The sequence below is a fragment of the Canis lupus genome, chromosome X, assembly GCF_003254725.2.
Source record: "Canis lupus dingo isolate Sandy chromosome X, ASM325472v2, whole genome shotgun sequence".
Taxonomy (NCBI): Eukaryota; Metazoa; Chordata; class Mammalia; order Carnivora; family Canidae; genus Canis; species Canis lupus.
The window spans coordinates 45,516,740-45,541,676 of NC_064281.1; the positions used below are offsets into that span (position 1 = coordinate 45,516,740).

Below are 24,937 nucleotides of genomic sequence, written 5' to 3' on the forward strand. Positions count from 1 at the left end.
TGTATATGTTTGAAAATCTCATAAATTATTTTAAATTAAGACTTTTTTCCTGCCAGATCCCTCCATTCCATCCTCCACATTACTACCAGAACAATCTCCCTCAAACTTAAAATCTACCTATATCATCAAGTGCAAACTCCTTAAACCTAACCCAGCATCCAAGACCTCTAGGAACTGGTACCTGCTTACCTCTCTTAACAGGGCCACAACACTACATAATATTCCTCTTGGCTCCCCACATACTTTAACCATGTGAGGCTTTTTATAGTTTCTCTAACATTCAAGACTTTGAATACCTTAACTCAGATTGCACTTTTTGCTAAAACGGCTGCTCTCTGCATATCCCCTAAAGCTCAGCTTAAATGTCACATATGAGGCCTTTTGAGATATCCTCTCTCAGAATAAAAGTGGTCACTCTCTCCTTTGTGCCCCCACTGTGCCCTGATATACCCTCAATCAACACACCTCTTTATTTACACATCAATCTCACCACTAGGGTGAAGAGTTCTGCATGAGTGGGACTGTGTCTATCTTTGCATTCCTGTCACCACACAGGAACTGTCACTTACTAGATTAATGAATGAATGTCTATCCAGTAAATGTTTAAGGAAGCTAAAAATCCAAGTCAGACTCTTGGTGAAATTTCCACCTGAGAAAACCAATTTATAATATTCATTTGCTCTGCATCTTTCCATTCAACATGTACGTATGAACACACAATATAGAGGGCATTGCAATGGGTACTATGACATGGCCAGGTGTTCAGAAATGTAAATCAGAGAAAAAGGAAAACTGGAAGCAATGATAGTATAAAAGCAATGAAAAATCAGTACACAAAACAATTAAATTACAACTTCCTAGTGGCCAAAGCTGGACACACAATTACAAGAGATCAACAATACATAGAATAAATCCATATATAACACCAACCATAATCCTCTTGTTTTTTTTAAAAAAACTTAGATTTTTAGAGATTCAAGTTGCATAAAACAGGGTACAGCTTTAGCAAAAGTGAAACAATTAGCCCAGTTTCACTTTTTGAACATAATGCTTTAGTCTAGAATAATATACACTAGGAAATATAAGAACAAACACAGCAATTCGGACATCCTCTTAAAACATATAAAGAAATCCTTAGATTTCTTCTTGTCCTATACTGAGGGATGTCCACAAAAATTCTGAACTCTATGAAAAAGTTTTGCATATGTTGGAATTTTTCTGAGAAGACAGTGAATAGCCTTCACTGGCTTCTTAAAGTTATCCATGACCTGAAATAGGAGGAACCATCACCCCACTGAAAGATCTCCAAGACACTGTCAGCTTAGTGATTACAATGTTTTCACTTTCACTTATGAAACACAGGCATATGGTATTTCCCCTAAAGCCACATGATAGGCTACTGTCACATACAATAAAACAGTACAGGAAACCAAAGAAACAATTCCAATCCTTTTGCATTATTCAGCACCAAATTGTCTAATATGCCTGGGTTTAAAAACAAATATGCAGCATCTCAAGATTAAACCTCCTCTGTGTAAGAGGGAATTCTGTATTCCTGGATAAAATCCTCTAGTCATGTATCCTGAAGAAAGGTAGAAAGGGCACAAACCTAAAAAAAGACTAGATTAAGTATATTTCTAAACAAAAGCTATGTTTTAATGCTTTAAAATATTCTGACAAAAGATATATCTGTATGGAAAGAGGATGAGAAACCTCAGTAATGTATTTACTTGCTAACTTACATTGTGGATTATTTAAATTTAAAGACAGATTAAGGAATAACAACTGGAAAAAAAGTCAAAATGAAGTAGAGGACAACAGCATAGTGAAAAGGCCTGGGAGTTGGACAGAAATGGGCTTAAATTCCATTTATTAGCTGTATGATCTTAGACAAGTTACTATACCTCTCGGTGTCAGTAACCTCTATATTTAAAATTAACAACACAGTCCATTTCAAGGGATTGTATCTGGCAAAGAGAAAGCTATATTATTATTTGTTCTATTTCTTTAAGCTCCAGATTAGTCTAAGGGAAACAATCTTTTGCTGGTTATTACAAACACACACACACACACACACACACACAGCAAAAAAGAGCTAGTTTTTTCAAACTGTCTACATGTTATCTGCATATGAAAGAATATAAAATATAGACTGTTACCTTTAAGTACTAAATGAACCAAAAAGTTAAACTCAACTTTGATGATGAGACTGGGCAGCTCTGGGTCTCATTCTCAAGTTAGTTATAGTTCTCCAAAGGTTAAATAGTCTAACTACTGTCTGGGCCATGCAACTTAAGAATCAGAGATGTTAAGTGTATCTCAACTATTTTGAGCTGGTTCAAATGAACTTGGAATGAAGAGAGACTAAGATTTTTCTGTATGATTTAAGAGAACAATAATTGGAGCAATTACCAATGGCAGCAAACTCAATACAAAGTAACTCAAACTTCAGATTATGAAGCTAAAATCAATTCATTGACAAGAAAACTTTAAAACAATACTTTTAGAAAAAAAATTATGTCCCAACACATAGACAAAACTGGCTGTTTGAGTAAATTTAACAGCACCACACACAGCCTGGCACATACTCATTTCCGATGTTCTTTAAATAAACCGAACAATGTGAACAATCTGCTGCTTTAAAACATTTATATCTGTAACATGAAAGATGTTTGCTGAGAATGGAAGAATAGTATGCAAAGGTAATCTAGTTCCCTGCTACCAACTGACTTTGTGACATTAGGACAATCTGAGCCTCAGACATATAAAATGAAAATGAAATAACTAAAATCTTGGAAGCACCTGGGTGGCTCAGTGGTTCAACGTCTGCCTTTGGCTCCAGGTCATGATCCCAGGGTCCTGGGATGGAGTCCCGCTTTGGGCTCCCTGCAGGGAATCTGCTACTCCCGGGTCTATGTCTCTGCCTCTCTGAGTCTCCCATAAATAAATAAATTAAATCTTTATAAAAAATAACTAAAATCTCTTAAAACCTGTAATACTTCATCTTCAGTTCAAGACAAATGCTAAGTATTAAACATGAACGATTTGAATCATTCTCAAAACTTAAAGACCAAAAAGTAACCAAGCTGTTTTTCTACTTCGCACAAATTCCAATTTTTTTTGTTTTAACAAACTACATTTTTCCAAATAATTCAGTTTTAAGCTGAACATATATACATAAAAATCAAATACTCTTTCCCAAGATAAAACAGGAACTGCTGGTTAACCATAACTGCTGGTTAACAAAAATAAAAGCACACACCTACTTTACACCATTACTTAAACATAAAAAGCTAAACTGTAAAATTATTCAGAAGATAATGCAGATAAATACTCTTGTAATCTTGGCAAAGAAAAGATCTTCCAAAAAGAAATCACAACCTAGAAACCGTAAAGGAAGAAAAAAAGGGCAGATTTGACTATGCAAAAATTCCAAACCATAAACACAGAAAATATTTACAAGAGGATACAAAAACAGTTGGTATTTCTAATATACAAACAACTCCCAAAACTCAGTAAGACAAATAATCAGATAGAAAACCAAGTAAAAGACCACAAACCTGCAATTTGCAGAGGATACATTTGCTCATCCTAATAATTATAAAAATTCTAATCAAACCAAGGAGATGTTATTTTTTAAAAAGGATTTAAAATAAATAAAATAAATAAAAAAGATTTTGTTTATTTATTCATGAGACACACAGAGAGGGGCAGAGACACAGGCAGAGGGAGAAGCAGGCTCCATGCAGGGAGCCCGATGTGGGGCTCGATCCCCAACTCCGGGATCACACCCCGAGCAGAAGGCAGATGCTCAATCGCTGAGCCATCCAGGCACCCAGAGATGTTATGTCTCATTCAAAAGACAGGTTAAAATTAAAAAGATCAACAATTATCTTGTTTTGGCAGATACAGGTGGAGAGAAAAGGGTACTGACAGACACTGCTGGTGGGAATAGCAATTCAATATAGCCTTTCAGGAAGTCATTTTGGCACTACCTATTAAAAATTTAAATGGGGGATCCCTGGGTGGCGCAGCGGTTTGGCGCCTGCCTTTGGCCCAGGGCGCGATCCTGGAGACCCGGGATCGAATCCCACGTCGGGCTCCCGGTGCATGGAGCCTGCTTCTCCTTCTGCCTGTGTCTCTGTCTGTCTCTCTCTCTGTGTGTGTGACTATCATAAATAAATAAAAATTAAAAAAAAAAGAAATTATTTAAAAATTTAAATGGTACCACTTATGACCCAGAATGAATTCTACTTTGGCTCGACAATAGGGAATGATTAAATTATAGTAGGTCCATCCTTTGAAATGCTATGCAATCATTCAAAAGGATAGAGTTGAGCTATATGTTTTAACATATAAAATATACAGGGGCACCTGGGTGTCTCAGTGGTTGAGCATCTACCTTCAGCCCAGGTCGTGATCCCAGGATCCTGGGATTGAGTCCCACATCTGGCTCCCCGCAAGACGACGGCTTCTCCCTCTGCCTCTCTGTGTGTCTCTTATGAATAAATAAATAAAATCTTAAAAAAAATAAAGATATACACAGCACACAAATGGATAAGCACGGTATGTGAATGCTAAAAGGTATAAAAGAATATATACCAATTGTCAACAGATTTTTGAAGTGTGGTATGAATAAAACAAGACTATTATTTGGGGGGGGGACACTAATCTTTACCTAAAATGTTTGTTTGAATCTTTGTGTTTTAACAGCAAACACTTCTATAATTTAAAACAATTGAAGGGCAGCCCCGGTGTCACAGCGGTTTAGTACTGCCTGCAGCCTGGGGTGTAATCCTGGAGACCCAGGATCGAGTCCCATGTCAGGCTTCCTGCATGGAGCCTGCTTCTCCCTCTGCCTGTGTCTCTGCCTCTCTCTTTCTGTGTCTCTATGAATAAACAAACAAAATCTTTAAAAAAATAAAAAATAAATAAAACAATTGAAAAGGAATAAATATAAATAGATAGGCTTAGGGGGAAAAAAGACTAACTTGAAAGTTTTACAAAGAGGAAATTCAGACTTACCTACAGGCTTATGGCATCCATGAACATGCATATGCATGAAAACACATAGAAATGTCTCCTGAAAGAGCTCAAAATTGACCCCGTGTTGAAAAATAACACCTACAGTCAAAAGGGCTTTCAAAGAAACTGAGTTTTTGGACTTTTTCTCATTTACCTCTCTACTCCCCATTTTTTGGGGGTAACTTTCTTATAGGATGGGGTCACTTATTCTATACTTCTATGGATGACATCTCCTGGCACATTTAGAAACAGATTAAGTTCAGTTTTAAGAAAAGATATAGCACAGTGAAAAAATACTGGACTAGATTAACCTGGGTTCAATGCCCAACTCCACCACTAACCAGCAACATTTGTTATCTTGGACAAATCACTTCCCCTAATCTGGGCCTATAAAATAAAGAGTTTGATATGGATAATATCAAATATAGGCTCTTATTCAGCTCTTACATTGGACACAGAAAAAAACAACCATTTTAAATCCACTGGTAATTTGCTTTGCTAGAGGTAGAGATTTGAATTAACTATGCAAGCAGCCTGCCTTTACTTTTAAAAAGCAAAAATAAAAAATGCTCTATGTAAAAGGTTGTCTTCAAGTGATATCTGCATCCCTCCAGACTATACTTCCTCTTAAGGATGGCCTTGCCAAGACAGTTAAGAAAATTTGAGGAGCAGGGAAATGGAGCCCCAGATTAGGTCAAAAGATTATAAGGCACTCTAGGGTGGAGGAGTCAAGCTAGCTCCTACAAATTATGGCAGTAGGTATAGATGTAAGGAGAGAGTCACCTATAGAAATGATACTGGATTCTATCTTGATTTATGCTCTTCTCTAATACTAATGTATCAAGGCTTAGCCTGAGGTGCTGTCATACTCTAAGTCAACAAGCATTATATACTAAACACAGTGAATAATGCAGGATAGTCTTTCTAAAGAGCAATTTAGTAAGTACCAAAAGCCCTTTATTTTTTTTTTTTTTTTTTAAATTTTTATTTATTTATGATAGAGAGAGAGAGAGAGAGGCAGAGACATAGGCAGAGGGAGAAGCAGGCTCCATGCACCGGGAGCCCGACGTGGGATTCGATCCCGGGTCTCCAGGATCGCGCCCTGGTCCAAAGGCAGGCGCCAAACCGCTGTGCCACCCAGGGATCCCCCAAAAGCCCTTTATATTTTTGCATTCCAGTTCTAGAAATTTCTTAAGTAAACATAATGTCACAAAGACTTCTCATTCAGATGTTCTTAAGCTTCTTTCCTTTATTCAACACCTGTTCACCAAATGGTCTACTGTGTGCTAAGAAGCATTGTTTAAAGATCATGGAAAACGAGGACTTTAAGGTTTGAACAATAGGACTTAGTTGATCAATTATTATATATTCTATACAATAGAACATAATGTAGCCATTAAAAGCACTGTCATATTACATTATGACAAGGAACAGAGATTAATATACTAAGTGGGAACAGCAAAAACTACACCATTCTCTTACACCATACACAAAGATAAACTCAAAATGGAGGAAAGATCTAAATGTGAGACAAGATTCCATCAAAATCCTAGAGGAGAACACAGGCAACACCTTTTTTGAACTTGGCCATAGCAACTCCTTGCAAGATACATCTATGAAGGCAAGAGAAACAAAAGCAAAAATGAACTATCGGGACTTAATCAAGATAAAAAGCTTCTGCACAGCAAAAGAAACAGTCAACAAAACTAAAAGACAACCTGCAGAATGGGAGAAGATATCTGCAAATGACCTATCAGAAAAAGGGCTAGTGGGATCCCTGGGTGGCGCAGCGGTTTGGCGCCTGCCTTTGGCCCAGGGCGCGATCCTGGAGACCCAATCGGGCTCCCGGTGCATGGAGCCTGCTTCTCCCTCTGCCTGTGTCTCTGCCTCTCTCTCTCTCTCTGTGTGACTATCATAAATAAATAAAAATAAAAATAAAAAAAAGAAAAAGGGCTAGTATCCAAGACCTATAAAGAACGTATTAAACTCAACAGCAAAGAAACAAACAATCCAATCATGAAATGGGCAAAAGACATGAACAGAAATCTCACAGAGGAAGACACAGACATGGCCAACAAGCACATGAGAAAATGCTCCGCATCACTTGCCATCAGGGAAATACAAATCCAAACCACAATGAGATACCACCTCACACCAGTGAGAATGGGGAAAATTAACAAGACAGGAAACAACAAATGTTGGAGAGGATGTGGAGAAAGGGGAACCCTCTTGCACTGCTGGTGGGAATGTGAACTGGTGCAGCCACTCTGGAAAACTGTGTGGAGGTTCCTCAAAGAGTTAAAAATAGACCTGCCCTACGACCCAGCAATTGCACTGCTGGGGATTTACCCCAAAGATACAGATGCAGTGAAACGCCAGGACACCTGCACCCCGATGTTTCTAGCAGCAATGTCCACAATAGCCAAACTGTGGAAGGAGCCTTGGTGTCCATCGAAAGATGAATGGATAAAGAAGATGTGGTCTATGTATACAATGGAATATTACTCAGCCATTAGAAACGACAGATACCCACCATTGCTTCGACGTGGAGGGAATTGGAGGGTATTATGCTGAGTGAAGTAAGTCAACTGGAGAAGGACAAACATTATATGGTCTCATTCATTTGGGGAATATAACAGTGAAAGGGAATACAGGGGAAAGGAGAGAAAATGAGTGAAAATATCAGTTAGGGTGACAGAAGACAAGAGACACCTAACTCTGGGAAATGAACAAGGGGTAGTGGAAAGGGAGGTGGGCGGGGGATGGGGTGACTGGGTGATGGGCCCTGAGGGGGGCACTTGACAGGATGAGCACTGGGTGTTATGGTATATGTTGGCAAACTGAACTCCAATAAAAAAAAACCATTTCTATATTGATTTGGACAAACAGCTTTAAAAAAGACAATTAAGGAAATGTGAATATGGACTGGATATTAGATAATATTAAGAAAAAGAACAAATTTCCTAGGTGTGATAAAAGGTATTGTATATATTGTAGGTCCTTATTAAGACATGCCTGCTAAAACATTTAAGGATGAACTGTCGCTCTCACTTCATATGCTACAGAAAAATTAAAGACACATGTACATACATATAAATTAAATATGGCAAATTTTAACTATTGTTAGATATAGCTGGTGATATACAGATGCTCAATATGCTATTCTTTCAGCATTTTTATGTTTGAAAATTTTCACAATAAAAAGTTGGAGGCAAAGTTATGAATTACATTTTTAAAGAGTAAAGTTTTGGGGGAAAAGTGTGCTTTTGCTACACAAGCATAAAGAAAACCCTTGCAAGAATATATTGTGTACCAGCATACTAATAGTATTTATCTGAATGGCAGATTTCTGTGCTTACGTGTATATTTTCAACAATAAACCATATATACCACTATAATCATGAGGACATGAGGACCATTACTTAAAAATAAAGTCAGGAAAGCATTTTCAACCAAAAACTACAATAAAATGAACAAAGACTAAATAATGCAAGCAATATTACACAACTAATAAATTGTGTGAACATCACATAGTTTTAAAATTTCTACTTACAAGAATAATTTATACCATTCGCACAGTATAACAATTTAAACAATTCATGGTAAAGATCACAGTGGGGAGGAGATTATTGAGTTAAAGTACTTAAGTATTACCCTTCATGTCACACCTCCCCAATAAAAGATGAGGCAAAAATAAATGTTAAAGATGATCAGTTCAAGGGTAGGGGTAGGGAAAGGGTTTTTGTTACATTATTCTCTGTATTCTTCAGTGTATTTTAAGTTTCTCAGAAAAAGAAATGCAATTACAGAAAGAGCTGAAGTTCCTTACCTTAACCACTCCTTCCAAATAATCAGTTTAGCTCTTAAAAATATATAAATAGCACCATAGAGTACATACTATCTTGCAGCTTGCCAAAATAATCTCCACATAAATAGCTATAACTTATACCACTTGTGGGCAGTATCTAAGACCATACTCTTCTTCTTGTATTTTTGCCATGACTTGATATTACTTAATTATTTTTTGCCAATCTAATGGTTAAAAAAAATCTCATTTTAATTTGCATTTCTGGTATTTAGTTTGAGTATCTTTTCTTGTTACCAGACAGTTTTAGTTCCTATTCTGGGAAAAGCCTGTCCCTAATTTTCTACGGCTCTTATTTTTAAAACGTTACTCTTATCATTAAGATGGGAGCATACCAACCAAAATGTTAATGATGACTGAATATTTTTGTGGGAGTAGGAATCTTTTTCCAAAATAAGAACACATTTTCTAGTTTTTCCTAAATTAATTCAGTAACAGAAACTAGAAAATTATAAAAGTGGGTAAAAAAAATCCTTTTAGATATAAGTAGTACTTTCAGGATATCCTATTATAGGAGCATATAACACCCTAGTGGAGCTTATGAAATCCAGCTTAAAGCTGGAAAGTACTACTTATATCTAAAAGGATTTTTTTTACCCACTTTTATAATTTTCTAGTTTCTGTTAAGAAAGTCTGTTTCTAGTTTCTAGTTTCAAGTCTTGTTAAGAAATTAAATACTGGTTGAGGCTATTCATTCATTTGGGATACATTTAACTAACTTCATTTTTGTAAAGCATTTTTCTAGTTCATCGTGTCCCTTGTTTAACCCTAACAAAATTCTATGTGACATTCTCTGATGCCCTCCTATAAACTTCTATAGCACATTTTGTTCACTGTCATTGTACTGATCCCTCTGTGATTTACAAGTCTCCCTCTCCTAGTAGACCACTCTCTAGTTGCTTATCATTGAATTTCCATCATCTGACATTATTATGTCCTCAAATATTTGTTCAGAGAATGAGATATCTCATCCTCATTAAAAGGATGAGGAAACTGGCTCAGTGAAGTAATTTGCCCCAAGTAATATAGCTATTAAGTATTTAATTTACATAAGTTACAATGGCCTTATCTTTGTAGTATACTGTATAATTTAAACATTTTAAATCACACATCATCTCACTTTAATGCTCACAGCAACTTATGAAGTAGGCTTTTTGATTACCAATCGATAGGTGAGAATGAAACCTGAGGCACAGTCAAACCCTAAATTTTATGAAGCACAGCTGTCTCTTTACATACTTTATAGATCAATAATTAGGTATAGGAGCCTCTACCTTTATATAACAAACATCTTGGGAATGATGGGGGGGGGGGCAGAAGGAAGACAGTTAAAGCAATAGGATAGAGACTGGAAACCAGTTATAGGTCCATAAGCTGATACTGTAGTGTCAACCACATGTGCCACTTTGAAATCCAATCTTGGCCCAAAGGTTTTTCTTGCTACTGCCCTGTATTCATAGAAGACAACTGCAGGCTTTCTCACAGAGTATCAGTCTCAAAGACGAGGGATACAGAGCTAAGGAGAGCCTTGAAAAACAGGTTATATCACACATGGACAAAGCAGGGGGAAAATGACAACATAAAAGAAAAGGCTAATTAATAAGGAACTTTAAACATTATCTCAGTCCTTAAATGGACTGAGTTTCTTAAGTGAAGAGACCAACTCTCATTCATTTTGTCCCTAGCTCCTTGTACTTAAAAACACCAGTAAATGGTTACTGAACTAAAAAGAGGTTAAGATGTGAGGGGAAAAAATATAATTTTCAAAATAATGGCCTCAAATTTATTGAGCACTATGTGCCATGCACTATACTTCAGTAATAAAATGTTAAAAGTGATGGATAATATTTACCTCTTTTCTAATCTGCTATATACGGTGCTACTCAAGTATGTTAATAGTGGTGATACTGATGACCATGAGGAAGACTCATTATGGGTTAAGGTTACTAAGGTTACAGCAGAACCTTGAACAGAACAAAGCTGAACAGTAGGGGGCTATGTAGCTGTAGGGAGATCAAGGCAACCACAGAAATGGGTAAGACTCTTCAGAGGGTGTGAATGTGACTCCTACCTCTTGGCAAAGTAAGAAACTACTCTGGTGGAACACTCAGTTTTCACCGGCCAGAGTCAGCCCCCAAATGACCAAAGTACAAACCCCTTTCCTCCCCACCACTGGTGATCCAACACAGACCTGAAGGGTCCAGACAGGCTTTGCTAACTGGCCATCACTTGACCACTGCGACTGCCCATCCCTGAGCTGTTGGAGGGGTTAAGTGAAATAGTATGTTAAAGAAATGACCATCTGCTGACCACGTGGAATGTACTAACAACCTACATTTCCCCATTTAATCCCAATAATCCCACAATAAAGTTATTTTCTCCAGATGAGGCAAGTGATAAATTAATTTGCTCAAAGTGACAGAACTATTAAGTGCCCAGAAAAAAAATATTTTTTAGGGGATCCCTGGGTGGCGCAGTGGTTTGGCGCCTGCCTTTGACCCAGGGCGCGATCCTGGAGACCCGGGATCGAATCCCATGTCGGGCTCCCGGTGCATGGAGCCTGCTTCTCCCTCTGCCTGTGTCTCTGCCTCTCCCTCTCTCTATGTGACTATCATAAATTTAAAAAAAAATTTTTTTTAAATATTTTTTAATTCAGCAATTATCCTACCCTTCTCATACAAACTGTTATCACTGAGTAAACTTGTAAAATTATTCCACCTAATGTACGAAAACAAAATGACAGCGTTAGAACATTATCATTTTGACATTACCAATGAACTAATCGATCTAGGCTTTAGGCAGAAATGGCTGTTAATACAAAAAAAAAAAAAAAACCACAAGACATCATTACAACTTAATGAGTGTTGTGAATAAACACACCACCACCAATATTCTTGCCAAAGGAAATGAACCTGAATTTATAAAAGCCTCTGGATCCACTATCAATTTGCAGGAAACATAAAGGATGGAGGAACATGTTGAGAACAGTACTGAGTATGCAATAAGCAAAATTCAGTCTGTGGGAAACTCCACAGGTCAAATGGCCTGAGTTATTCAACAGATATAGTATAAGAAAAAGAAAGAAAGGGAAGCTACAGGTATTTAAAATACATCAAGTTTCAAAAAGTGGACAAAACAAATTATACTGTCCAAGGATGCACACTTGGATGATAAAACCAGAACAGAATCCAAGTGATCACTATAAAGTCAGAGGAGTTGATACCTTCTGGAGACAGAGGATGCTGTGACAGGGATGGCCAATGGAAGGACTTCTAGGATAACAGGTAAAGTTCATTTCTTGAGTTACAAAAGTGTTTGCCTTAAAATAATTTATTAAACTGTAGATTTGTTTTGGGGTGGTTTTCCCTACCTGTATTCTATTTGTTACAATAAAAAGGAAGCACTTTAATCACATTAAAGTTGCTTATGTATGATATGATTCTATTTGTATGAAATGCCCAGACTAGGCAAATCAGAACGTAATTAGTGGTTACCACAGGCTGGGGTGGTTGGGAGAAAGGGAGTCGCTACTAATGAGTTACTTGGGTGATGAAAATGTTTTAAAATTGATGTGTATGACTGTGAACACTAAAAACCACTGTATGCTTTAAGTGGATGAGTTGTATGCTATGGGACTATCTCAATAAAACTCTGTAAAGTCTAAGACACCCCAGTTAAACCAAGACACACTTTTAAAATAAAGACTGGGGTGGAGCCCAAGAATTTGCATTTCTGACAAGTTCCCAGAGGCTGTTGCTGCCGTTAATCTGGGGACCACATTTTAAGAACCACTGCAACAAAGGATTTCAAAACGGCTTCTAGCTCACAGCAGTACTAAACAGCACTGGAAAGTGAAGTGTTTTACTCAGGGACTGAGAAATCAGTCCAGAAAAAAAGCAGTTAACACTCTGCCAAGCATTGTTCTATTCCAACTGATTCCCTGACCATCAACATCAGCATCTCCTAGAAACTTGCTGGAAATGCAAATTCTCGGGTCCCTTCCAGATCTACAGGATCAGAACCTCTGGGTTGGAGCCCAGCTTCAGCAAGCCCTCTAGGTGATTTTGATGTTCCCTAAAGTTTCAGAGCTACTGTTCTAAGCACTTTATATGCATTAACTCAGTTAAACTTCTCCAAAACCCTATGACACAGGTAACACTATTAGCATTTTACAGATTAAGAACTGTGGCACAGAGGTTAAATAATTTGCACAAGATGATAACTGGTAAAAACTTGAACCTAAGGAGCCTGGCTCCAGAGTCCATGTTCTTAATCACTATGCTGAAAGATCTTCCCACTTGTAAGAACTCAATTGGCAGAATGCAATAATAAAGAATTAGTGGAAGAAAAAAATGCAAAGACAAGGAGAAATAGGTCTAATACACAGAGGCAAATAATAAAATAATTACAGCAAATAATGTTATCATTAAAAAAGCAATCTTCCAAAAGCATTCCAAAACATAAGCAGCTACCAAATACTATATCCCAGCATTTCCAAAACAATTATCTCAAGTATCTAATTATAAGGACTTAAAATCTGGGTTATACTAAAGATGGTACATGAATTCATGGCAGTACATTCACATTTACCAATCTTTAAAATCTAAATGATTATATTAAAAGGTCATTCCACAGAACATGAAAGACTCCTAACTCTGGGAAACGAACTGGGGGTGGTGGAAGGGGAGGTGGGTGGGGGGTGACTGGGTGGCAGGCATGGAGGTGGGCACTTGATGGGATGAGCACTGGGTGTTATTCTGTATGTTGACAAATTGAACACCAATAAAAAATAAATTTATTTAAAAAAATAAAAGGTCATTCCATAATATTTGAATCTCCCTACTCCTAGTCCCTTTAAGTCACTATACAATCAGAATCTAGGGCTTGAAAAAGAACTTTCACATTCCTCTAGTCCAATTAGTAATTCAGACTGAAATATGGATCTCCATTTAATATTCATACGAAGCTAAAAGAAATTCCAACTTTTTGAAAAATCACATTCTGAGATCAATCCATGTCTGTAATTTTTTAAAGCCAAATGATTAAGAACTTTTTAAGGGCACTAGGGACGCCTGGGTGGCTCAGTCGTTTAAGTGTCTGCCTTCAGCTCAGGTCATGATTCCAGGGTCCTGGGACTGAGTCCTGCACCAGGCTCCTCGCTCAGTGGGAAGCCTGCTTCTCCCTCTGCCTGCCACTCTCCTTGCTTGTGTGCTCTCTGACAAATAACATTTTAAAAACCTAAAAAAAGAAACGCTTTTTAAGGGCACTAAAATGTGAAAATGCTCAGTATGAACGGCCCAAACAAAACCTACAGTTGTTTTACTCAGAGAGAGCCACTCTTTCACACTATCTGAAAGCATTTCAATAACCAGAAGACCAAGCTGGTTAACAAGTACATCAAGTTTTAGCAACTTAACCCCTATGACACATCAAATGAGAGGGCTTCCAAAGAATCTTCTGAGCTGAATTATCCCTGACATTAACATATAAACATCTGATACCCAGTCATTGAGGAAACAAGTCAGAGAACAATACAGCAAAACATCCAGAGCCCAAGTATTTGCGACTATCAACCTTATACATAGTGCAATCATTGTAAAGGAGCCTAATATGGTTACAGATACACATCAAATTTTAACATAACGTAACGGTAGGAAAGGTAACTCAGGATATGAAGGGCAAACATTTTCAAAGCAATCAAGTCTGGCATTTCAATAATACTTTGAACCCATGGTTGAAAACATGCAACAAAAGAGAAAAAAATCAACAGCATTGCCATTATAAACCTGTAGCTGTTAAAAACTCCGGAAACAATTCAAATATTGAAATGCCTACTGTATAAAACTGTTCCAAAAATCCAGTTATCCCAGATTCAAAACTCTGGATTAGAAGGTTTAAGTGACTTTGTTCAAACTTCCTAATAACTACAGAAAACTGAAGACAGGAGTAAATATCTAACCACTATTTCTAATATGCCCAAAATATTTTGTTGAATGGACTTCACTGGAATTCCCAAGAAATCACTTCTTTAAATAATCACCTTTTTAAAAAAAATATTTTATGTATTTATTCATGAGAGAGAGAGAGAAGGCAGACATAGGCAGAGTTGGAGAAGCAGGTTCCTCGCAGGGAGCCTGATGTGGGACTTGATCCCCGATCTCTGGGATCATACCCTGAATTGAAGGCAGTTGCTCAACCACTGAGCCACCCAGGCATCCCTAAATAGTCACTTTTCAACTAGTGATCTGATTTCTCCATTAATGAACAAAGAACTGAAAAGCCTGAACTCATGAACCATAGCACTGGTGATTCAAAATCATATTTCATCTAGATACTTCAAAAACGTTCATTCATGAACTCTACCCTCTCTGCCCCTCAACTCAGAATAACCCTCATTTTAAAGGTAGGCACAAGTGATCTTGCTCTGCTCACATTTGTGCTTAAGTCAAAGGCTGGCTGGAGCCTATCTAGATGTCCAAAATCCATTCCCAGGTTTTGACTATGGAAGGGACATACAATAGATCCCAAGATAACCAATTCTGCACAAGGACAGAAATGAAATATTTAAAGGATTTTATGCTGTGGATCATCATTTCCAAAAGAAATAAAATGAAAAATAACAAAAGGAAAACTATGGTTGCATATTAATAGCTGAAAATTAGAATGTAAGTGGAAGCTCTCAAAAATTGTTTAGTATTAAAAAAAATAAAATAAAAAAATTGTTTAGTATTGCCATTTCAAAAACTGTATTATAGCCAGAAGAACTCATCACTAAGTCTTAATAGCTTAGAAGTTATGGGTCAGAGCAGCTGATACCAACATCAAAAGAATAAAAAGCAACATTGTAAGATAGTATAAAAATAACTAAACCACCTAAGGAAATTGAAACCATAAAAAATCCCAAAGGCACACTCAGGTCATTATCTAGGAAACATTAGCTTCTTCCATAAGGAGGCCTACTTTTCATGTGGAGCAGTAAGCAGAGCCAAGACATGAAACTGAGGTCAGGTATCAATTAAATCAGACTCTGCCACAGAAAAGGGAATCCATGACTAGTTATTTTGGGATAGTGCCTAGGCCAGCAGTATCAACTCCAACTGGGATACAGGAGATTACTGCCTTTGTTCCATTATAATGGAGGGGGGGGGGTCCTCCAGGGTCTTTAACTTAGTAAGAATGGGTTAGATACCACTGCTGGGGTACAGTCACCAAATACGAGGGAAGTTACACAACAATTTCTTCAACAAATAAATCAAGAAAAAAACAAAAGGGAGGGAACCTGCAGATTAAAATAGATTTAAAAAATATATATCAATCCACCTTTGTGATAAATGGATTTTCTTTGGACTTTAACTCAAAGTAAAATGTGAATATTAGCTTCATATTTGGAATCTTCAAAAATCATTATTAATTTTTTGAGTTGTGATAGTGGTTTTGAAGTTATGTTTAAAAAGCCCTTTTCTTTCAGACATAGAAGTATTTGGCAAGTAAAAATATGACAGTAGGGATTTATTTCAAAATAACGGGTGGGGGGCAGCCCGGGTGGCTCAGTGGTTTAGCGTCGCCTTCAGCCTAGGGCATGATCCTAGAGACCCAGGATCAAGTCCCACGTCGGGTTCCCTGCATGGGGCCTGCTTCTCCCTCTGCCTGTGTCTCTGTCTCTCTGTGTCTCTCATGAATAAATATTAAAAAAAAAAAAACAACCAGCAAACATTAAAAAATAAAAAAAAATGGGTGGGCACAGTAGGTAGAAGTACAGATGAAGCAGAATGGCTACAAGTTGGTAACTGTTAAACATGGTGATGGATACACAGGGAGATCACTATACTATCTGATTTGTGTATGTCTGACATTTTTCATAACTGAAAAAGGATTAGACATAATATCTTGCAATTTTATTTTTTGAATGGTGCTTAGGGTGATTTAAAAATCATGTACAGACAGAATTCATTTAAACAATAATACAAGAAGCAGCCAGTGCCACATCAGATCCAAACAATGGAAGAAATCAAAGTAGCTCATTTACAGAATGGAAATACATATACCACCCCCAACTCCATTCCAGGAAGTAAAATACAAATACTACCCAAAGATCTACAAAAACTAACCTAAAATCACAGCCAATCATGCTCATCCTGGTGGGAAATCCCAACACTTCTCCAACAGTTTCCTGAACCTTCCTGACCAAGTTGGTCAGCTAGTTCCTCCGGAGTGCTAACCCACTCAGGTCAGACTATTGGAGGACCTACAAAAAAAAAAAAAAAGGGTAGGGGGAGAGAGAGATACATTTATTAGAGTATGGGGGAGTTAATCATTATATCAATGTTCAAACATGATCACAGTTGTTATTTCTTAAGCAATAGCTCTTACATATCAATTTGCATTTTTAAGGACTTGCTTTAAACAGCAACAAGAATTCAGAACCAAGAGCCAAACCAATTATTCTATTCTGACATCTAGGCAACACCTTTGAAAACTCATCTCCATCCTCAAACCCAATGAAATTATAGGGGATAGTAATTACAATTTTACATCCTCACTATAAATTGATACTAAGGCAACGCTAAATTTATTATTTTTTTGTGGAAAAAAATGCACATACAGAAACTACTTTTCACCTTCACATACACTTTTTGGGCATACTGGGAGACAACTGATAAACACCTGGGAAACTCAGGCTGAACTTTGCCACTGAACCTTAGACAAAGCTTTTAACTAGTATTGCCACTCTTTCCTCTCTTTTTAGAGATCTACCTAGAATAAATTAAATCTTTTAGGTCATACCTAAATTATCATTCCCAGATTTATTCTAGTTCTGAATGACAAGAGTCAAATTAAGGTTTAGTTAATTTCTGATTCATTGCTAGACATTTGCAAAGAACTCCAAGGCAGTATCTCAAGAGCAGAAAGTGCTCTTCTGTCCTCCCAATGAAAAAGGGGGAAATCCTATTACCTCCAAAGCACTTTAAACTGAACAAAGCAAACCCTAACACTCAAAATTAGTGTCCATATAATTACCAGATGGTTACCCATGGTAATCTTTAATCCTCGGTAAACTTTTCACCATCATATTCCTATTTCAAACCTCATCACCTGGCCAAGGTGATAGATAAAAGTATTCAGTTTCATATTGGTCTAATCAATATATTAACAGTAAGACTTTCAAACTGAATACACTCACTTCTTTAATTTAATTTAGAATTTAATAAGAATTTAATTAATAATTTAATAAGAATGCCAGGAAATATAAAATGGCAAAACACAACAGGAGGTAGTGTATTAAAGAACTGACAGTAATTTGCTATGGGAAAGAAGCTTGGTATTCCAAGCAACTTTCCTAAATTCTCTCAGCTAGGAATTACCCTGTGCAGGTATAGCCAAATAGATCACCACACTGATCTGAGGAACCAAAGAAAGGAGGCAAGGGAAAAGCAGTATGAATACTTGAAAACTAGCTGGTAGAAGTTCCCTTGATTACTGTGAAAAGCATGACAATAAATTTCATCTTTGAGTGAATAACAGAATAAACTCTTTTTGAATGAAAGGTAGGAGTATGCAAGGGATGAGGCATCCCTTCTAAAAGGCAGCACACCTGGGTGTGGTTCTTGATAGGAACCTTTATGGCTAGTTGTCATTTCAAGATAGTGACTTTGCACTAAAATTCCTACACTAGTAGGTTAACACAGGTAGGAATCACAATCAAACATCATGAACCACTGGAGAAAAAGAGGGGAAAAAAAAACTACAAAAACGACCACGCTGGCCTAGAAATATACTAAAAACTTACAATTAGAGGAATAAAAATCTCTTATTTTTTTTCCCCAGGTCATAAAACTACTATATGAAACAGATCCATCTTCCAACCTATTCTTCCACCAAGAAAATGTAACCACAATATATTGTGTGCCTAACATAAGCTGGGCACTTTACAAACTAATTCTAGCTACTATGAGCGCCACTATTCCTATTATACAGATGAACTGAACAAAACTAATTTGCTCAAGGTCACAAAGTTCGATGTGAACCCAAAGCACACAGTTATTTCCACCATACCAGGGTGCCTCCCTTGACCGGAGAATGTTGAGGTCTCCTCAATCTAGGCAACATTGGGGCTAACAGAAAACAATACTGACTGAACATGTAATCTATAAAGAAAAGAAACGATAGGGAATCCTTTACAGTAATGGTGGAGCGGAGGAAGGGAACAGGAAAGTAGAACAGGGCAATGATTGAGGGTCAGAAGATAATCAAAGCTATTTTACTTTCTATCACATGGAAGGGAAATGTAGTGGAGACTGACAGGCGGATATCTTCTCTCTAGGGGATTCAGCTCTTGAAAAAAAGAACACGGAGGTAGGGAATCAAAGAATTAAGTGGGAAGCATGTTAAAAGGTGGTTAGCGCAAAAACAGAGGTTCACGGACCAAGAAGACTCAGCAACTCAGAAGAAGGCAGGGAAAAGGGGCGGTTCCAGAACTTGCAAAGAGGGATGTCAAGGGACAGAAAAGGACAAAAGTTGGTTTACTGGAGGATTATCCTCTACAGCCTTTTCTTTAGGTTTTTGCGGGGGGATAGGGGCGTTATGAGAAAGGGAAGGCTAAGAGCTCCAAAACAAGAGATCTGCAATCATCCAGCCACCAACCCATTCATTGTTCCATCTAAGAATGGTTGAGCAGTCTGCAAAGTTTCAGAAACCCGCCCTGTACTCGAATCAGGGTCATACAAGCATGAAGACTTGAGGAAACGGAAGGCTACTGTATAGTTCTAGCCACAAAGATGGAGTAAATGCACGGAACGGGAAAGGCTCTACTCAAGCCTTACGTCAAGGGGACCAAGGGAAAGAGGGTGACAGGACAGGCTAAGGGACTTGGGCTAAGCTCTTCCTTAGTGGGGCTGGGGAGGGGGTGACAGGGAAAGCTTTGATTACCCCTCTTAAATTTACGAACCTCAAATATCCATGTGGATGAGGACAGAATTAGGGGGAAAAAAGGAGGAGTACGTCAGAGACACTAAAGCTTGACCCCTAAACGTTAGTTCAAATACCAAACCAGTTAAGAAAGTAGAGCCCACCTCAATTCAAGAAAAACTAGGGGATTCATTTGGGCCGCTAAATGGGCGGAGAACAGAGGCAGGCCTGAAAAAAAGGTAGCGGGGAGGGAACCAGTCGTCATAGGTTGGTTCCCTTTCCCCCACTGTCCAATCTAACCCCCGACCCCACTCCTTAACTAACTCTAGGACTCCTGCCCCCCCAACCCTCCCAACCCGCCCACTGCAGTGGCAACAACGGAGGCGTTGACCGATTGGTGGGGGCAAAGGCGGGCCCACACGCGACCGAGGCCCGGGAAATGGTGTCGCCTCGAACAGAGACAGCTTGGTCTTTGCCCCAGGTTCAGCTTACTAGCACCTCGGTGTTTCGCCGACAGTCACCTCCTTAACGTCGGCTGCCCGGGAAGCGTCACAAACCCGGACAGCCAACACCTCAGTCTCGGGTCCTGGCCGGACAGACATCAGCTTCCGCCGCCATCTTAACAGCGGCGGACCGACCCTAGTCACTGCCCCCCCCACCCCCACCCCACAAGCTACCTCCGCCACCGCGAAAGAATCCCACGAGGACGTAGCCCCGCTCGCGCGAGAACTCACCAGGTAAGAACAGCACGACCCAAAGAGGCTACTGCCGCCTCCGCGGCTGCTGCAGTCCGTAGCAGAACCGCGGCCGCCTCCGCGCAATCCCGCGAGAATCTCTTACCGGACGGGAAAAGCCTGAGCCCAGCCCTTCCCAGACCCCTCCTCCCACCAAAGCCAAAGTCGCTACAGCTTCGCTCTCACCCTACGCGAAGCGAAAAGCAAATGACGCACAACCTCACGAAGCACCGAGGGGCGGAGTCAGTCTGCCGCCGCCAGCTCCCGCATGCGCCGACAGAACTATCGCGATATTACGTTTTAGTCTCTGCGAGACCTTCGAATTCACTGCAGGATACGGCCCGCGCCTCGCCTTTAGGAAACACGAGCTCTCGCGAGACCTATTGCATGCTCCTAAAAAGGAGAGAGGCGGGGCTTCATGAAAATGACTGGGAGTTTTTCGGGGGGAAGGGAGGAACCTCCCGTCCTGCAGGGATCTCGCCTACCACGAGGTTTCCGACCCACTGCGGAGCTGGCTGCCAAACCTCGCGATGACACAGCTCAGCGCCAAATCTCGGCCATGTCCTGAAAACTGCCTCCGCCCCCGATCTAAGGTGTCTAGAGCCTAGTGCTTGAGGAAAATTTAAAAAGTCAACCTGTTTATTCTCATGCTTCCGGACAGATCTGTACCAATTAGCCAAACTCCATTCTGGAAGAGAAGCAATGGGTCTCCCATTGTTACCTGCCTCCAGTAATCACATATTATCCTGGACTAACACATAAAAGACGTTCAGTCTCACAATAAGCTCACAAATGCAAATGAAAACAATGACATAACACTTTTTGCCCATTAGATCGGGGGAAAATTTTTTTAAGACATAATATCCTGACTCCTTCCCTCGCCGCACTGCAGGCTAACCTGAATCCATCTTAATGTAACGAAGGGCTCTTATCGTTAGTTCTAGCTCTAAAGCCACTAATTTTTAACTCCTGACCCTTTACCTTGGCATAACCAAAAGATTGAATAAAGTGGTTTTCGCCAAACAAAGGAGTCTGACCTCAAAGGAAAATTCAAGCTGGGGTGGGGGGGTGCGTGCTTGCAGTTTTTAATATGGCAGTTTTCCCACGTCTAGCCAACAATGTTTCTCCAATAAATCTTGGATCCAATCTGGCTCGATTTGTGGGCTTTTCTAGTCTAATGCTTTGTTCTGTCCATTCTAATTTAAATATTGTTCCTTAGAGTACAATATTTAATACCTGGTAGTACAAATAGCCCCATCTTTACTTATCTTTTAAAATATTTTCTCGGTTATTCTTAGCCATCTTTTTTCTAGATGAACTTTAGAATCGTATTGAGTTCCAAAAACTTGGCATATTTATTGAAATTCCATCAATTGTATAAATCAATATAGGAAAAATGGGCAGGACTACAAAATTGAGCCTTCTTAGCAAGAAGCGTGATATTCCTTTTCCATGTATGCAAACATTCTTTTATTATATACCTCAATAAAGTTTTGTAGTTTACTTCTAGGTATTTTTTAATTTTTCTTGCTACTGAGCATGGAGTAATTAATATTACATTTTTGAAATGCTTATTGCTTATAGATATTTGCCTACTTACTTTTGTAATCGGACAAATAAAAAATATGTTCAATTTCACTGGTAATCAGAGAAATGCAAATGAAAACAATGACATACCATTTTTTGCGCTTCAAATTAGTCCAAATGACAAAGATTGATAATAATCCATGTTGGCATAACTGTGGAAAATGGGCAATATTGCACAACATTGGGGAGTGTAAATCAGTATAGCCTTTTGGGAAGGCAATTTGGACAAATGTATCAAAATTCAAAATGCATATACACTTTGAGTAGCGATTACTCTTCTAAGAATTTCTCCTACGGAAATACTCATACATGTGCATGAAACGTATATATACAAACCCATTCATTATAGCATTGCTTGTAATAGCCCTTCTCCCCCCCCAAGGGAAACAAGATAATGTACATCAATCGGAAATGGTTAAATAAACTGTAGTACAATCGTACAATGCAGCTGTTTATAAATGAGATAAATTTAGATTCCCTGGTATATGAAGAGCTACAAGACATATTAAGTTTTTAAAAGGCAATTACCCGAAATGAATGTTTGTGCGTGTGTGTGTGTGTGTGTGTGTGTGTAGTACCATTTAGATACCAAAATATACATATACAAAGCCTAGTAGTTACCGCGAAGCCTGCCTGGCGGCCCCTCACCTTCCCCCTCCTGAGGCCGCCTTCCGAGAACCTGAGAGAAACGCCGAAGGCCTAGCCTCTACTCCCTCTCTAAGGCCACTTGGCCACGACTAATGCCGGTACCTCGCATCCCCACTGTCAGCACTGTCAGCCGCTCTCCCGCCGCGCTGCCTGCCGCTGCCCCGCAGCCCCAGAAGATGCGGCTAGCTTTTAGCTGGCGCCGGCCAAGGCCTGGGGGAGGGGAGAGAAGGCGGAGTTGAGGGAGGGCTGGGGCAGGCCGCCGGGCCCCTTCACCAGCCTCTCCCGCTGGCTCCCCAAGGCCGCCACCTCCGCGACTCCGCGTAGGGTCCCGTGGGAACAACCCTCCGCGAGGAGCGGAGGATGGCCTCGCTAGCAGGGCCCGCCCCCCAACCCAGGGTAAGATGCTCACCTCGGTGGCAGTAGCTCCGCAGAGCCCGCAGGAGCGTGCCGAGTCCTCGGGCCTTGCTTTAGCCCTGCTCCCCTCGCTCACCCTCCGCGGAAAACCTACCCCTCCGGCTCTCTTCACACCGGATCTGAGGCTCCACCCCACCGCTTGAGGAGCCCCGCCCCTGCCCCTCGGGAAGGCACTCCCTCCGCGGTGGAGCAGTCTACCTTGTAGGGGACTGCGCTTGAGCTATTCTCGGTCCAACAAACCCAACGGTAGAGGATTGTAGGGTCGCTAAGGAATTAGATTTGATTCGAGGCACGACGAAGGGTGACGTGATTTGATTTGATTTACGTTTAAAAATTAACAGTCTCTCCAGCTGCCTGCGGAAGAGTAGGGGGCAAGAGGGCAAGCAGGGAGGCGGTGTGGAGGGCTGGAGCCAACAGGGGCGCCGCCGGGGTCAACCCCCCCGCCCCCCCTCTGGGAAAATCCTTACAACACTTACTCCAGGCATTTAGTAAGCTCTCAATAAATATTATCTTTATTGTTCTCCTTGGTATTATTTGGGGTGGTAGTGCTATTACCAAGGTGCAAATCCAAGAGGATTTGCACCTGTGAATACATAGGAATTAAAAAGAATTTGGTAGCACGTACCCCTAACTATTGACCGGGCTTCATCTGGGTTGCAGAAGGAGATTAGAGGATGGGAATAGAGGGGAGCTTTGAATGGCAATTTAAGATACTTTGGTAAGGTTTGAATTTTTTTTAAGTATTAACTCAGTATTTTAAAGTATAAAGACAAAAGCACAATCCGAAGTACTTACTCTTGAGACACAGAAGAAATAAAAACTGTAATTACATCTTCCAGTTTTAATTCTAACCCTACAGAACAGTGGTTCATGCCCCGAATTGAGAATCCGATGAATGGATTCACTGCCCGTCAAATATATATTTACACAAAAATTTTGTGTATGATCTAGCTTTATGGAGGCCCCTTTTGAGAGATCTTTTTACAGTGTTATTTTTAATGAGTGAATATTATTCCATTAATGTTAATTATTTAACCAAGACTCCATGTTTAGGTCTTTTTTTTTATTAAAAGAAGTAGGACATGAACTTTGGTGTAACTAAATATGTGCATATTTCTAAGATTTCCCTCCAGGAGAAATTTGTAGAAATGGAGTAGATAGGGTCAAAAGGTAACTCCTCCCAAAAAACATGTAACAGGCTCTCCAGAACAGTTGTAACAATATAAGGTCTCACCAGAAATATATAAGAATTCCAGTTTATTTGGATATTCACATTATCTTCACCAATACTGCTAGTATAGTCTTCAAAAAAACCTTTTAATTTAGTAAGGCCTTTGATTCTAATTCCAACCTCTCATAGCATCTACATTAATCCTAATAATCCATGGGCTCTACGCCTTTTAAGTAAATAAGTGATTTATTTAAAATACTTATAAGTAAAAATATTATCATAGCATGTGATTATTTAATAGCCTAGTTAATATTTGCCATGTAATAAATATTTTTCTATATCATTTTATAACATTTTAATGGCAACATGAAACATTCCTTTAACATGTAATTAGCTTTGTTTTTGTTGTTTTTCATTTTAAAAAATTTTTCCTAATTACATATAAATGAATACATTATTGCAAAGCACTTAACACAGATTAATTTAAAATTCCTCTTACATTCATATATATATAGAAATACATAGCTTTGTTTTTTACTTTTTAAAGATATAAATGGTATCCTATTTTATGTATCCTTCTGTCAATTG

The 24,937-nt window shown here is 39.1% G+C and overlaps 1 protein-coding gene across 16 annotated transcripts in view; it reads right to left on the minus strand.

Annotated features, from left to right (window-relative positions):
• Nucleotides 1-23,425, minus strand: part of HUWE1 (HECT, UBA and WWE domain containing E3 ubiquitin protein ligase 1) — a 175,171-nt gene extending 151,746 nt beyond the window's left edge. For 7 of the 16 annotated variants that reach the window (XM_035711675.2, XM_025468554.3, XM_025468553.3 and 4 more), the window contains exons 1-2: nucleotides 20,530-20,740; nucleotides 16,999-17,135 (exon numbers count right to left, since the gene is read on the minus strand). The gene's annotated coding sequence lies outside the window, so the exon portion shown is untranslated. Of the gene's footprint in view, nucleotides 1-16,998; nucleotides 17,136-20,287; nucleotides 20,306-20,529; nucleotides 20,854-22,764; nucleotides 22,975-23,173 lie in introns of those variants that run through there. The other 9 variants (XM_025468548.3, XM_049107093.1, XM_025468549.3 and 6 more) reach the window with 8 other exon arrangements.
• Between the last annotated feature and the right edge of the window lie 1,512 nt (nucleotides 23,426-24,937).